The sequence below is a fragment of the Cygnus atratus genome, chromosome 6 (assembly GCF_013377495.2).
Source record: "Cygnus atratus isolate AKBS03 ecotype Queensland, Australia chromosome 6, CAtr_DNAZoo_HiC_assembly, whole genome shotgun sequence".
Taxonomy (NCBI): Eukaryota; Metazoa; Chordata; class Aves; order Anseriformes; family Anatidae; genus Cygnus; species Cygnus atratus.
This window is the reverse complement of record NC_066367.1, coordinates 9,273,928-9,287,848: the sequence shown is the minus strand read 5'-3', so window position 1 is coordinate 9,287,848 and position 13,921 is coordinate 9,273,928. Positions and strand designations below refer to the sequence as shown.

Here is a 13,921-nt window from a genome sequence, read left to right as displayed (position 1 = left end):
TCAGCCACAAACCCTGGGTGGGAAAGCTGGATTTCTTTTGTGCGAGCAGCGTCCGGCAGCGGTGGCTTTCGGGAAGCTGAGCGCCCTTCCCTGGAGCAACACCACAATGTGGGATGTGTGCGGTGGTGGTGGCACCACTTTGTGTCCCCCTGTCCTCACGGATGGCAGCCGGAGACATCCCACCAGCACTGCCTGCTTCTTGGGCCATCAGCCAGCCTGGAAATTCAAGGGCAAAGTCATTAAACGCTAAATAAAAGGTAACGTTAATTGCAGCAGTGTGGGTCTATTTATGATCCGAGGGCTCCACTTAAGCCTGAAGCACTTACGGTGTTTATACGTGAGAGAAACACTGTGTCGTGCCAGCCCAGGCAGGAGCCCTGCTGTACGTAGTCTGGCCTCTTCGCTTAGCGAAAATTGTCTGCTGCAGTGGGCTTGATATTAATGACTGAGAACCAGGAACACTCGTTTTTCCTGGAGGTATGTATAAGAACAAAACGTACACCAAAAGACAGCAGAATGGTGTTTGTAGGCATAAATCTACTTGGAAACTGGCTTGCATATGTTTATATGTAACGAGTTAGGCATGTGGTTCGTTAGACATTGCATCTTTGGGCTTGATGTGACTTTAAATGGTTAAAAACAGCTGATGACTGCCTTGTTCCTACCAGCTTATTCGTACTGATTGTGTACAGCTGTACGGGATCAATGGCAAATGTGGTGTGAATTTGGTTTTATGTTTACATGGATTCTTCTGCGCTCTTCCTTCTGTAATCTCCCAAAAGAGAGGCTGGTGACCCAGGCTTGAGCCCAGCCCCACAGCCCTGGGGTTCAGCTCTTCGCTGTGTCCAAGCTGGCCTGCTGGCCTGATGCTGGCTGCTGTTAAAGGTGGACGTCCTGTTCCCTGTGTCTGCTCCCCTTAGTGCCAACACCTGTCTGACTCCTGTGGGTTGGCTGAAGGCATGACCTCAGCCAGATAAAACCCTCCGATAGAGATTGGGCTCTTCTGGTGTCCTTTCCTGAAGCTCAGTTGCTGCAGGGCAGAGTGCTGCTGATGGCTACAGAGGTAGAAGGCAGTCCTATAAACTTTGGCTAGGGAGGTAGAAGACAGACTTATAAATTCGAGTGATAATTTGCTGGTAGATTGAGTTACCTATAACATCATGCTTCTCAGATTGAGCCTCTAAGGGCAGTTTTGATCTGGGACGTCTCTGCTGTTCTTGAGCAGTTTGTAGCATCTTTGGAATATGCTCTATATTAACTTCTATGTGAGTGACTTAGATGGTACGTTAACAGAAGTCAGATGTGCATCAGTGTGATAAGAAAACGCTCTTCTGTATGACAAGAAGATGCTCTTTGAGCACTGCTGGGAATGGGAAGCTCCTGTGGAGGTAGTTTGAGGTAGGAGGACAGGAATGCCTTGTGATAGCAAGTAAGGATGACTGTGCTGTCTGCTGGAGCTTGAGTCATGATAACATCCTGGGAATGACTTTGGGATGAGGGCTTAAATTCCACAACCGTGTCCTGGCCACCCTGTCCTCTGAGCAAAGCAGAAATCTGTAACAAGAGGCCTAGGCTGTTCTTTTCTACTTCATGGCTCTCTCCCACGTTCCTTTAGCTTGCGTATTGTTCTTTGCTGTATCGCGAGGAGGTGTGATGCTTAGAGTGTTGTTTGTTTGTTTTCTCTGAGCATTGGGTAAGGGACAACCCTATTTGAAAACTCCTCCGCAAGCTTGCCTTTTATCTTCTCCCTTGAGTGCTAAAACTGAACTGAGAAGTTCAAGGTTCAGCATTTTCCCATATTGTTTTAACTCCTTGCATTACTCCCTCTTAAGTTTTATGCCCTTATAATGGTTTTGTTGTTTAACTGCCTGCTCTTCACACAGGGAGTCCCAGCTGCATCCGTCCGTGCTAAGAATTCTTGAAAATGTAAAGTAAGCCTTTCATCTCCTAATAAAGATGCTGAGTGTTAAGAAAGGTGCAAGGGTTATTGAGACTTCATCTCTTCAAGCCTTCCTCGTAGATTTTTAGGCAAAGCTTACATGTAGACATATTTCTTTCTTGCATAGGTTTTTACTCCTTTCTTTCTCACCCCGGAGACGCAGGTACTCACAAGTTGCTAGCAGGTTCTAGGATGTCAAATTGGCGCGTTCGGATGGGAGTCTAAAAGGGTGTCCAAACCAGATTTATACATAGAGATCCCGTGGTAAAAGTACTTCTGGGAGCAAGCTGAAGTGTGTGCGTCGTCTCTCCTTCTGTTTTTCCTCTGGGGTGTTAGTGCTGCTTTGACAGCTTCCAGTTGTATTTTGTTGTTGTCAGAACATCTCAAAAAAGTGATAGTTCTGACTGTACTGCACGTAAGGGGATTTTACTGTACTGCATTTAAGGAGCCATTAAGGCTTGTAAGGACTTAACCTCCTGCTGTTTGAAGCGTAAGCTGGCTGTTTGATTTGAGCTTGCAGATGGGACATCTTGCCGTAGGTGCAGCCTCGCACGAACCAAAAGAGAGCTTTGTACAGGGAAGAAGGCAGCCCTCGCCTCCGCAGGATGTGAGAACAGTGCTAAGAGGAAGCAACTGTAAGTGAGCGGAAGGAAATTGTAAAAGTGAAGCGTGCTGTAGTGACAGGCTTTTAGCAGTAGTGTTAAGATTAAAATGTTTGGGGCGATTTCTGAACTAGATCAGCTGCAAGTGGCTTATCACCTTGTCTAGACGTGCTCAGAGCAGAGGGGGAAGGCAGTGCTGCTGTACATCACCTTGTCCGTCAGATAAGAGTGCTGCCATACCAATAAATCCAGCTGCTGAGCTGGACTTTCAATTAAATGACTGGCAATTATGTAAATAAGGTTAAATCAAGGAACCTGGCGTTGTGAGTTTCAGACGGATGCAGCTAACTGGCACTCGGGGTTTGCTGTTCGTACACCTAGCTGGTGTTGCTGAGATTATGTTTGCCGGCTGTCAGCTCCTGCAGATGGGAGCGGAGCTGATCAATGACAGGCTTCTCCACTTTCAGACTCGTGTTGACGCCAGTAGATTATTCTGTGTTTAGGTCAATGGAAACTTTTGGGCTATTTTATTCCTCTCCGTGAATACATGCCAGCAGTGTTTGCAAAATCTAGCAGTTTGATACTCCTCGAGGTCCGTGCCAGCAGGAGCTGCGTGCGTACGCTGTGCAGGCATCTATCTGTTCTCTCGGGTTGGTGTACATATGTTTTGGGAAGGCAGCTAACCCTGGGCTTGTAAACCTTACGGGGACTGGTTTCCAGCCTTTTCCCTGCTTTTTTAGATGGGCTTGGCATGATCACTTGAGACATCATTTCTAGGGGAGTATCTTTTCCTAAATTCCGGCCTGCTACTGTAATGGTTAAGTGTTCTGTGAGCAGAAGGAATTTTGCAAATACAATGAGAGCTGCCATCTACGTAAATAAGATTTTTCCTGTAGGCAGATAATATTAATTACTATCTTCTGTTTTCTCGAATGAGGAAAGCAAGGTCAAGGCAAACTTCTTGTTTTTATTAGGAAAGTAATTTAAACATTGCTTTCCTGATGTCTTGTGTACAGATGTGTTGTATTCCTCAGAAGAACAATCCTGGCTGTCATCTCTGTGCTAAAAGTCTTCTCTTTCATTGAGCAATTTACAAAGGAGAACTCTTTAACTGGTAATTAATTTGGAAAGTTATTGATTTGACTAATATAATTTGATTTTTTTTTTCCTGTTAAAAGGTAATATTACGAGTTGTGCTTTGCTATATGTACGCTATGTTACTTGCAGTATTCAAGAACTATCACCTACATTTGTGTGTGTATATATATACATTTTTTAAGTAACTGGCAATGTTTGGATCATGTTTCTGATTGTTTCACTGGAGTTCTTAGTTTGAGCATTGACTTGCATTCTCAGTGATTAAAAAATCGTGACGTTATGCTGCTGTGAAGGAGCAGACGGTGTAGCTGATGAGAAATGGCACGAAATGCAGGCGAAGCTGACCAGCCTGCCCTACTGGGTACAGTGAGAAGGCACCAAGCAACTCCAGAAGCCTGACTTGGACTTGCAGGACAAGTGAAGAGAAGCTGTGATAATTGTCCATAGAACATGAAGGCCTGGCTTTGGATCCGAGGTGCTAATTTGACTCTGGTTTACACACCAATCGGGTGACCAGCCTGACAGGCAGAGACAGAAGCCCTTTGCTGAACGTCGAAGCTGAAGCAAGCAGCCTGGGCACGTATGTGTGGAGCACAAGCCACGCAAACCTCAGTGAGCTGTTGCCCAGACCAGAGTGTTCCCTAAGGGTGTGCTAGGTAGTGCCAGCGTAAGGGCTGGGCACCTGCTTAGTACAGTGGGGGAACTTTTCTGAGCAGTCCTTGGCATTTAGGAGCGGCACAAAGGCTTTTGTGAGCCAGATAAATAGTTCAGCCCTTAGAACCTGTCTGTTTTATGGTACGCCAGTTGCTTGTACCTGACCGACTTCTGAATTTCGTTACTGCCTGCCTTTGTGGAGCATCTGATCTGAAGAAGCATGCCTGGCTGTAGGGCTGTTGCTAGAATAGAAAGTTGTGAAGGCAAGGGATGCTCTTGGAGGGCTTGGGCCTGAGCCCAGCTGACCTAAATATAGGAGGGATGGAGGCCTCTGTAGGAAGTGCTTGCCAGTAAGCTACAGAGAAGTGTTCCAAAGCTAAGACCGTTTTATGTAGCAAATATGCTCTTCTTCGTTGAACGTGCCTTTTATTGGCTGTGTAGCCAGAAAGCATTACATAAAGCCAATGCCTTTTTCCTATAATCCTTCCCAAAGGAAATACGTGAAGGAGCAGCTTTGGATGGTTTAAGAGGCGAGACACAAATCTTAAGACCATCCCATTTTAGTTAAATGGGTGGTTGTAGCCTGTGTCCCAGCTCACAATCTGCCTGTTGCGACGTTAAATGACTAGTTGTCTGTTTGTGTGCCTGTGCCTGGCCTGTCCTCCTCAGCTGTTCCCTTGGCGTCCAAGGAAACAGCTGTTTAGGAACTGCGATTCCTATTTCAGGCGGGCCCGAGGCTGCTGGTAGGATTAACAGCATGGGGAGCCCAGCCTTCTTCTTTGCGAGCCCAGGTGCTGAGCTGGTCTGCAGGATGCAGTACTAATCACTACCTCATCTAGATGGGCGTCTTTTCCAGGCTGGTCGCTGAATAATGTTGGAGCTGAAGCGCACTTGCAGTGCTTTTAACGCTGTTTGGGTTTCCTTTCCTCATTTGGTTGTGAGGAGCATAATCCATGTGGCATTTCAGGCTTGTGGAGCAAGGTATTTGTCCCTCCTGTCAAGTCAGCAGGTTGCCTGAGCAGCGAATCTGTCTAGCTGGATGTAAGCACTCACGGGCAAACCTTAAAATAGCAGCCCCGAAATACCAGCTGTTGTCTCGCTTCTGCGAAAATACTTTTTGGGGGAGAAGTTCCCTGCTGGAATGGAACAGGGCGGGGGGAGTTGCAGTAAGCCAAATTTTCCTTCAGATAGTCATGAGGTAGCTTTGAGAGCTTTTAAATACAGGAGAGGCTTCTGAGAAAGGAAAGTGGGCATAATTACACTGGCATTTCATCCCGGAGCTCTCTGCTTCTGGTGTTAATCCCGTGCACTTGCTCATGGGTCTGAATCTGCTGGAGATGAATCGCTGGCCTTGTGCATAGTGGAGAAATAGCTAATGTCTGGGCTTCCCTCACACGGTGCAGGCAAGGGAAGTGCTGCAGTGTGTCGTATGGAAAGAAGTCTGTGACATCAGCTCCCAAGGCGCCCTCTTCTCCTTCGTGATATTTTAAGTAGGGAACAAAAAGTAGGCTGGAGAACTTTCTCACTAAAGCTGGAAAAAGAACTGGCATGCACATAGAAATGAGAACGTTACGTCAGTCTCTATCATAACATCAGTACTCGCAGGTATTCTGAGGTGCTCTGAGGATGGAGAGCCACCTGTGCTGTTGGAAAGAAGCAAGAAATGCAAGGAATCTCTCAAAGGTCTGCTTTTTAGAAGCTTTACCTGCTGAAATCGAAGCTTGGCATGGCATAATAAACACTTACACAGCTGTACTTCACTGTTGGTAGTTTGAAGGTGTTCAATTGCCCTAGGAGGAGCTGAGCTTCTTGCCACGCAGTGCTTGCAGTGTGGAAATGACTTCAGTAGAGATGATCACGAATGACCGTGTGACACAGTGTCCTGTTATAAACACGTATGCATTCTGCTCAGGTCTTTTAAAACCTTCTGATTTTTGGAGGCTACAGAGGAGGTACGAATCCCAGTGTTTAGATACTGGGAAAGCACAGAAGTAATACTTCCAGATGGGCAAGAGTGTGGCCTACCTCTAACCACCGTAATCATTTGAAACTGTCCATGCCATGAAGCATGAAGGGCAAGGCTGGGGGTTTATTTCCCAACGAGCAGGGCTGCGAGCACCTTCATGGCCTCACCAGCTGAGTTTTGGGTGTCCCCAGAGGAGAAGATAGCTCTGATTGCTTCCAGCGCTGGCGGCTGCTTGTTTTGGGACACAGATCTATGCTGAAAGCAATCTGCTGGCAGAAAGGAGCGTACCCCTGGTTCAGCAAGGCTGTGCCCCATGGTAGGTGTGAGTTGCACTTGGGCCTACAGTCCTGCTCTGTTCCTTCAGCCCCACAGCTGCGTCACCTTTTCCTGTAATTGAATTTCTGACGCAGTGTGTGCTGCCACTTTAGGGACGTGGACTTTGGGGCAGGGTTCTCTTCAAAACCTTTGAAAAATGTTAGGTTTTACTGCCAGCCATAAAGAGTGGAAAACTAGCAGAACTGGGATAGCTGCTGCTGGGTTACGGAATGATGTGTTTGGGGAGCTGCGTGTAATTGCATATAACTGGCATAACTCTGAGCAATACTTTTAATCTGCCTTGCTCTTCTGCATGCCTGAGGCCACGTGCCAGCTGCTTGGCCCGGGCTGTGTTTTATCCACCTAAACGCTACCACAGCTTTTGAGAGTTGAGCTGCAGGCAGCGGATAGAGAAAGTGATCAGCCGGTGCCAAATCCGAGCTGCGTTCCAGGCTTGGATGTGGTGAGGAAGCCTGGTCGTTTGCTGATGCTTCTAGCTCCTGGCTGGTTTGTTCACAGCTCTGTTCTCCTTCCAACGCTGCTTTTGTGTGCAAGGTGAATGTTTCTTTTGTGAGACAGCTTCATCTTGAAATTCATCTTGAATTGCAAAAACTCAGGTTGGATTCTAGTTCTTCGATGCTTTGTGAGCTGTACTCTTTGAGGAAAAATATTTAGATTTTATTTTTGTATTATATGTTGCTGTACAAGAAATCGGAGCCTTTGGTAAACCAAAATTGCCAGGTGCATCACCACCTCTGTGTTCCTATTTTTGATACCTGGCAATTAGGCAGGGCAGTGCTTGTTATCATTGGCGTGTGAAGAAATGCAAAAACAATAGTTAGGATTTCAGAGCAGCAATTTGCTTTCCTCAGCTGCCCGAAGGTTTATGTTTTCTGTGAATGAGACTAGAGAGTTTGAATACGAGCTTCTGCCAAAGAAACAAGCGGGACAGAGTCACCAATTACTTCTGTCTTCCTCCAAAATAGGCTCTGAGGGCTGGGTTTTTCCCCACCATAAACGTTGCAGCCTGCAGTTTTTAATGTCACTTGTCATTGATTTATCTTTCTCAGACAGGAGACCGAGGATGTTCCCAGCTTACTGAAAGTGACTTCCACAGAAGCAGCTCATTCGTACCTCTGCTGGTTTGGCTGGTTGGTTGGTGACTTGCCTTTTAGTGTTGCCTGTGACGAAGTGATACTGCCTCTGTCGTGAGTGGTCTCGCTGGTAACTACTGGCAGGTTGTACTCGTGGTCCTGCAGATGCCTTCAATCTGGATTTCTGCCCAGACAAAGAAATTGTAGGAACAACGCTGCTTCCCTCTTGGTCTCTGCTCTTACGCACTGTTGACCTTCCCTTTCACCAGTCTCTGATTTAAATTTAATATTTATTTTTTTCTCTGCCTTCCTCTTTTAAGTACTTCCTATGTCTCAAAATACACTTTCTTTAATCCCCACATTTGAATACTAAATTTAGATGAGTCTGTCCCTCCTGTCTGCTTTGGCCAGCCTCATCGAGCAGACAGAAACGGAATACAGGAGTATCTGGCACCCTGAGAGCTGGGTCAGGCTCCCTCAGGCCAGATGGATTTCAGACATCCCCACTTGGCTCTTCTAATTATGGAGAGTTTATCAGCTGGCATCCTGGGATGCCAGGAGCGTAGGGAAAGGCTCTTGGTGTGCTTCATGTACAGAAAGGTCCCTGGGCTCTGTCAGGGAACAGAAGTCCCTACATTTTTTCCCTTCCTTTTTAAAACACACATCACTTCAGATTCTCTTTGAAAGCATGGTTAAGATAGGGCTGCTTACACTGGTGCCCAAGTACTGCAGTCTTCACTTGGAAAGGTGAAATATTTGCTCTTGCTGGTTACAAATAATAACAGATAATGGCTCCCTGTGTTTTTTGTCTGTTCGTTTTTTGTCTGTGTAATCACTTGTTGTTTCTCTCTGATTGTAAACTTGAAGTCCTTGCAGTTGCCGCTAGGAAAATAGTAGAACTAACTTTATGTGCTTCCAGGAAATGTCTGTTTAAATTTGGATGGTCTGCAGCCAGCCCTATTGCACTGCTGTGCAACTGTGCATTTCCCATACACTGCTCTCTTTAAAATATCCGCTCTCCCATATGAGATGTGTGTGTGCTGGGCTCGACTTCTTGCCTTGCTGGACGTGTTGCTGAGCTCTAAGAGGATTTATGTTGACAAATACATTGAATCAGCATCTGTTGAAAATTGAAGTGGGCTTTCGGGACGTTCTTGTGATACCCAAGGGTCATGCTATTCCATTGTCTATTAAATACGAATTTTAAATCTGTCCTGACGTGCAGTGAGTGCATTGAAGCAGAGATGTGACCTAACCTTTACATGAACTGTGGAGGAATCTAGGGGCTCTGGGAAACAGAGCACTTGTATGCGGATACAAGGGATAATGTTGGTAGATGTAGAGTGTTTTTAAGTGGCTATACAGTGTTTTTAGTAATGTTTCTGCATTCTTGTCTAATTACCCTGGGAAAAAAACGAGCAACCTTATTAGAGCAAGCAAAGAACGGTTCTTTGTGTGCTGGGGAGGCACTTTTATATCGCCGATGGAATAAGCACACACTGTCAGACAGCCTGGAAGTCATCTCTGCTAGCAGAAAGGCACCTGGTAGCCCAGAATTCGTTGCCATCTAATGGAGAAATCTGCAAATGTAGACAGTGAAGATTAGTGGGTCTGTGAACAGAAGGATCAAGTGCAAAAACCTTACCTGCAGCACTTCTAAGGTTGCTTGGCACACCTCAGAAGCTGGTAGGGAATTGTAGGTACCGGGCTTTTGTTGTAATTTCCTCTACAAGAACACGGTTCCCAAGGACAGATCCTTTGCTGCAGGTCTATCCCACTCTCACAACGCTTCGTGTTGCGTGCCAGTTTCCTAAACCAGCTGTTCCCCACGTTAAACTCTGTGACACGATCTTTGAGACTGCAAGACGGAGGATCCAACTGCAGTCCCATCTGCTGGGGTAATGCCCAGGCTCTGGGCAGGGCTGCACCTCCGTGCTGTTGGCAGTGCCTTTAGCATGTCCCAAGTGGCATGCCTGGATTTCAGGAATGCTAGCAAATAGCCACGAAGGCCATTTGCATCCCCCAGCAGTGCCTGCAGTCCCCTTGTTGTCTGTGTCTGTTAGGATGCAGGCTCGTCAGGTAATCCAGCATAGCTCAGACCCAGTTTGGCTCCAGTAATCCTCTCCCACCCCCACGCAAAAGCTGTCCAATCATTTCTTAAACAAGGCTGGTTTTTCAGCTTTAATCGGAGCCACTGGGTTGTTCAGCGCCATCTCGCTCGGTGCAAGTTGTCTTGACATGTCCTGGCTCTCTGATGGAATTTTTCTTAACGCGAGGGAATGGGTCGTGAAACGATAGCAAACGAGAGGGTGATTCCTATCCACTGACCAGGTAAGAGCACCTTGTAGATTAAAAAAAAGAAATAGCTGTAATGGTGAGAGAGAGAGAAGATAGTGTAACTTTTTAAATGATTTTTTCACAAGTCTGTTTAAAATTGCTTGAAGCGTAAATTTTTGAAATGTTTTCTCTGAAATTTCTTCTCCCTGGTTTTTCTGCAAACTCAGCGTGGAAGTTGGCTTTTGTCCATAGGAGCCATGGTTAGAGTGCTGCGACTGCATGTGTGACGTTCAGTGTCCTTGTTGAAAGGATGAAAAATCTGGTAAAGCACAGAGTGTAGCAGAGGGACCTTCTACTACACTAGTGTGCAGCTGCACTGACGTGAAAAGGCAATTTCACCAGGCTTTGTTGAGGTGGTTTCTCCAGATATCGGCGCTTTCCCTGAACTCAGGTTTGCACAAGCAGTTCTTGGCATTTCTCTGCTTGATGCTGCAAATCAGGAATTTCAGCCTGTGCCCTGCCAGCAGAATACAGGTAGCCTGCGGCTCGGATATTACCTTGGGAATATCCAAGGTAAGCGAAAGGCTCCAGGTCTCACTGCAGGGGGGTGGTGATGGTTGAAGAATTGCGTGCAACTGTCCCCAAAAACTTCTTTGCACATGTAACAGAGCTTACAAAGTAGTGGGGGGCATGGAAACATGACAGTTTTTGCAGTTGTCTTGTGTATATATGTGTGTGTATAAAAAAGCAAAAATGAGAGTCTTCTGGTGATATCTCTTGCAGATCCCTTCCTGTAATTGCTGTATTGTACTTCTGATCATCTCCAGTCCTTACGATGACTCTAGGTACTTCTTAACATTTAATCTGAAGCTGATGTATTTGGAGAGGTGATGAAAAACAGTGCCTTGCAACTTGGAACCAGCATGCTGTAGACCAACAAAACAGATTGTAAACATAGTCAAATGGTCTATTGCCAGATTGCTCTATAAACTCTAATCAGGGTAAAGAGCTAGATTTAATTAAATCTGCTTGTGGATGAGGACGTTCCACCCGAGGAAAGGTGCTCTAGAGGTCATCCCCAGGTTTGAATATTAATGCTACGTGTTAAAAGCATACTGTTTTGTCTCTCTTTTGGTTGGGGCCAGGTAGGAACGTAGCATTAAAGGCGGTCCTGTTTGTTAGTAGTCTGTGCCAGAAAATGGCAGCACACCTGGAAGGAGTGAGGAACTAGTTTGGGGTAGTTTGCAGATACCGTACTTATTGCAGGTGCTCTGTAAGCAAAGATTGAGCTGACACCGTACTTGAATGTTTGTGTTTGAAACTCCCACTTCCTAAAGTACTGGACTGTAAATAGAAAAGGGCTTTTCTAATACTCTGAAGTTCAGGTCAGCCCTTTCCAGGGAAAAAGGCTCTTAAACAAGGAAGGAGAATAGTGGTTGTTTTTTTTAAATACATGGCTGGGAAATCAAAGTCCTGCTGAGTCCATATGAAAACTTTTGCGTAAACACAAGGCTGTCTTGCATTGTTGTTTGTTTTCCTTTTAAAAGGATGTTCAAGCCACTGTAAAGCGTCCACATTTTTAATGGTTTATATAGCATTATTCTGTGTTTTAAGAAAAAAAAAGTTACATTTTTGGAGATAAACTTTGCGTATCTATCTTATTGTGAGAAGCTCACATCAAGCATCCCAACACACTGATTTTTGACTTGCTGCCAGTGAACTGTGGGATTGAGATTCAAAACTGTTGGAAATGCTTAGTACAGATAATAATAATAATTTTGACACCCTAACAGTTTAAAAACAGATCGACTGTTAAGGCAGTATCGGTGATTGATTTTGACTATGCAATCTGGAAAAATAAGACTGAAAGGAACACTGTCGTGGTTTTTCTTTAAATAAACGTGCAGTGTAGCTCCTGATGAGTAAATGCCGTGCTGTGTGGTCAGGACAGAGCCCTTTTTTTTTTTTCACCTGATTTTTTTGACATGAAACTTCCCCAAATTCCTCAAACTTGCACCATGGGCATTGCAAGAGATAGCATGGAGCGGTTGTGCAGATCCAGGAGCAATCTGGGGTAAGGATTAGGGTTATATCATGGTCATTTCATTAGGGAAATATCATGCAGGAGTCGTGCAGATCCAGGAGCAATCTGGGGTAAGGCCTGTGGGCTCTTACATACCGCATCATGTGTTATGGCTAGGTGGTGGGGGAGGAAACCTTAGGCATATTTATTTCTAGGTAGGTTAAAAACCCCATGCTTCTATTATTGAAGGTTTCTTGGGTGCATTTTACGGATGTTGTTTCTCAAAGGAAAGGGTCCGGGGACACAGAAGATGGTGAGCTGACACCACAGAGCCCAGAAGATAGTGAGGGCTGGTGCTGGAGCCAGCGGCTACCAAATGTAGTGTAACTTCAGCTGCTGCGGTGTTTTGTCTTCCACTCTGCTCAAATCTTCATTTTTACCATGCTGTTGCTTGCTTTATGAAAGCTTTTACTGACTTAAAGCAATTAAATGGTCAGGTGTAAGTGGTAAGTGTCATGAGTCTTCCCAAAGCCTGGATCATGTTTTCATTTCTGTCCTACAAGCACTCATATTCCTCCAGGTTGTGCTGCGCTTTGGTCATGTAAAAGTAAATCCAAAGGAAGATGAAACAAATTTTTTCCACCCAGGAGAACTCGCCTTCAATGTCAGACAGGCTGTGCAACAGATAGCCAGTTATATATAGCAACAACCCGCTGCCCCTAGCACGCTCTGCAACATGCTGAGCTTGACAGAATGCCATCTGAGGCACAGCAAGCCATTACTCGGCCTGGGTTTGCTCCTGGATGGTTACTGGGGAAAAGAGGGAAAGTGTGGAATGGCACAGAAGGGCAATCCAGATGCCCAATACCCTAGGCTGAATTGCATTCTTGCTTTAGAAATGGCTAATACAGTAGTTGTGCAATCCTTATATGCTCTTTTTTGTGTCAAACTGCTGCTTTTGCATCAGCTGTACAGCAGGAGTGCAGGCAGGCTGGGTGTAACGGGACGTAATATTAAGCCTAGCACTGCCAAACCGGGACAGTTGTGTAAATGGGTTGAATTTCAAACTCTGCAGCATCACAGCGCGTTTTGTCTGCGGCGTGACCAAGTTGTACAGGGAACACCTTGTAAAGTACAAGAGTGGGATTTGTGTTTGGAGAAGGCAGCGGGTCTTGTTGACAGGCTTCTGTTCTCTTGAGCATTAATTTGAAATAACTTTTCTTGCACAATAGTTCTCAAGCTAGACCTATTTTTATTACGCGTTCAAATAGTTAGGCTGGGTGGGAGTCTGCAGTAAATATTTCTATTCCCTGAAGTGATGGCTGTTGGCCAGCTTCTGCGCTCTTACTCATCAGCTGCTGGTCTTAATTCTGCTGAATTCAACCTTTCTATCTCCGAGGAGCAGAAATAATTTGTACGCAGGTTTCTGACTGCTGGGTGTTGTTTCCTTAATGGGATGCCAAGAGGCCTTGGCTCGTTCAGGAGTCCAGCGATGCCGCTGCGTTGCGTGATGTTGTGCCTCTCAATGGATGTGTGCTGCCTTCAGATCTTCTTTCCTTTCCCACGTTGTGTTGGAGCCGGGCACCCTCAGAAGATTGTACTGACCATTGCCAGCTACAGGCTTTTTTTAAAATAAAAAATAAAATCAAGCTATTGCCATAAAGGTCCATCTGAAATAAAAAATCTGCAAGCTGGAGGCAGCGTGAGCACAGCGATGCAGTTACACTATGGTGGTTTATCTCGTCATCCTGTTTGCTTGCTTATGCAGTGAGATTATGCTACATAAATATGAAACCCCAAGATAAAAAAAGAAAAAAATTATAGCTTCGTAGAAGCCTTTTTAGTTTGTCAAGCAGTGCTTATTTTAGAAATGGGCTAGTTCAGGGGCATGGGAGAAAATCATGGCAATGCCATCAAATGCTTCAGCAGTTAGATGTCAGAGTGCTAGGCATT

The 13,921-nt window shown here is 45.5% G+C and overlaps 1 protein-coding gene across 4 annotated transcripts in view; it reads left to right on the top strand.

Moving 5' to 3' along the window:
- The window catches only part of LRRFIP1 (LRR binding FLII interacting protein 1), a 104,778-nt gene that overhangs the window by 473 nt on the left and 90,384 nt on the right, over positions 1-13,921 (top strand). The gene's annotated exons all lie outside the window — the stretch shown is intronic.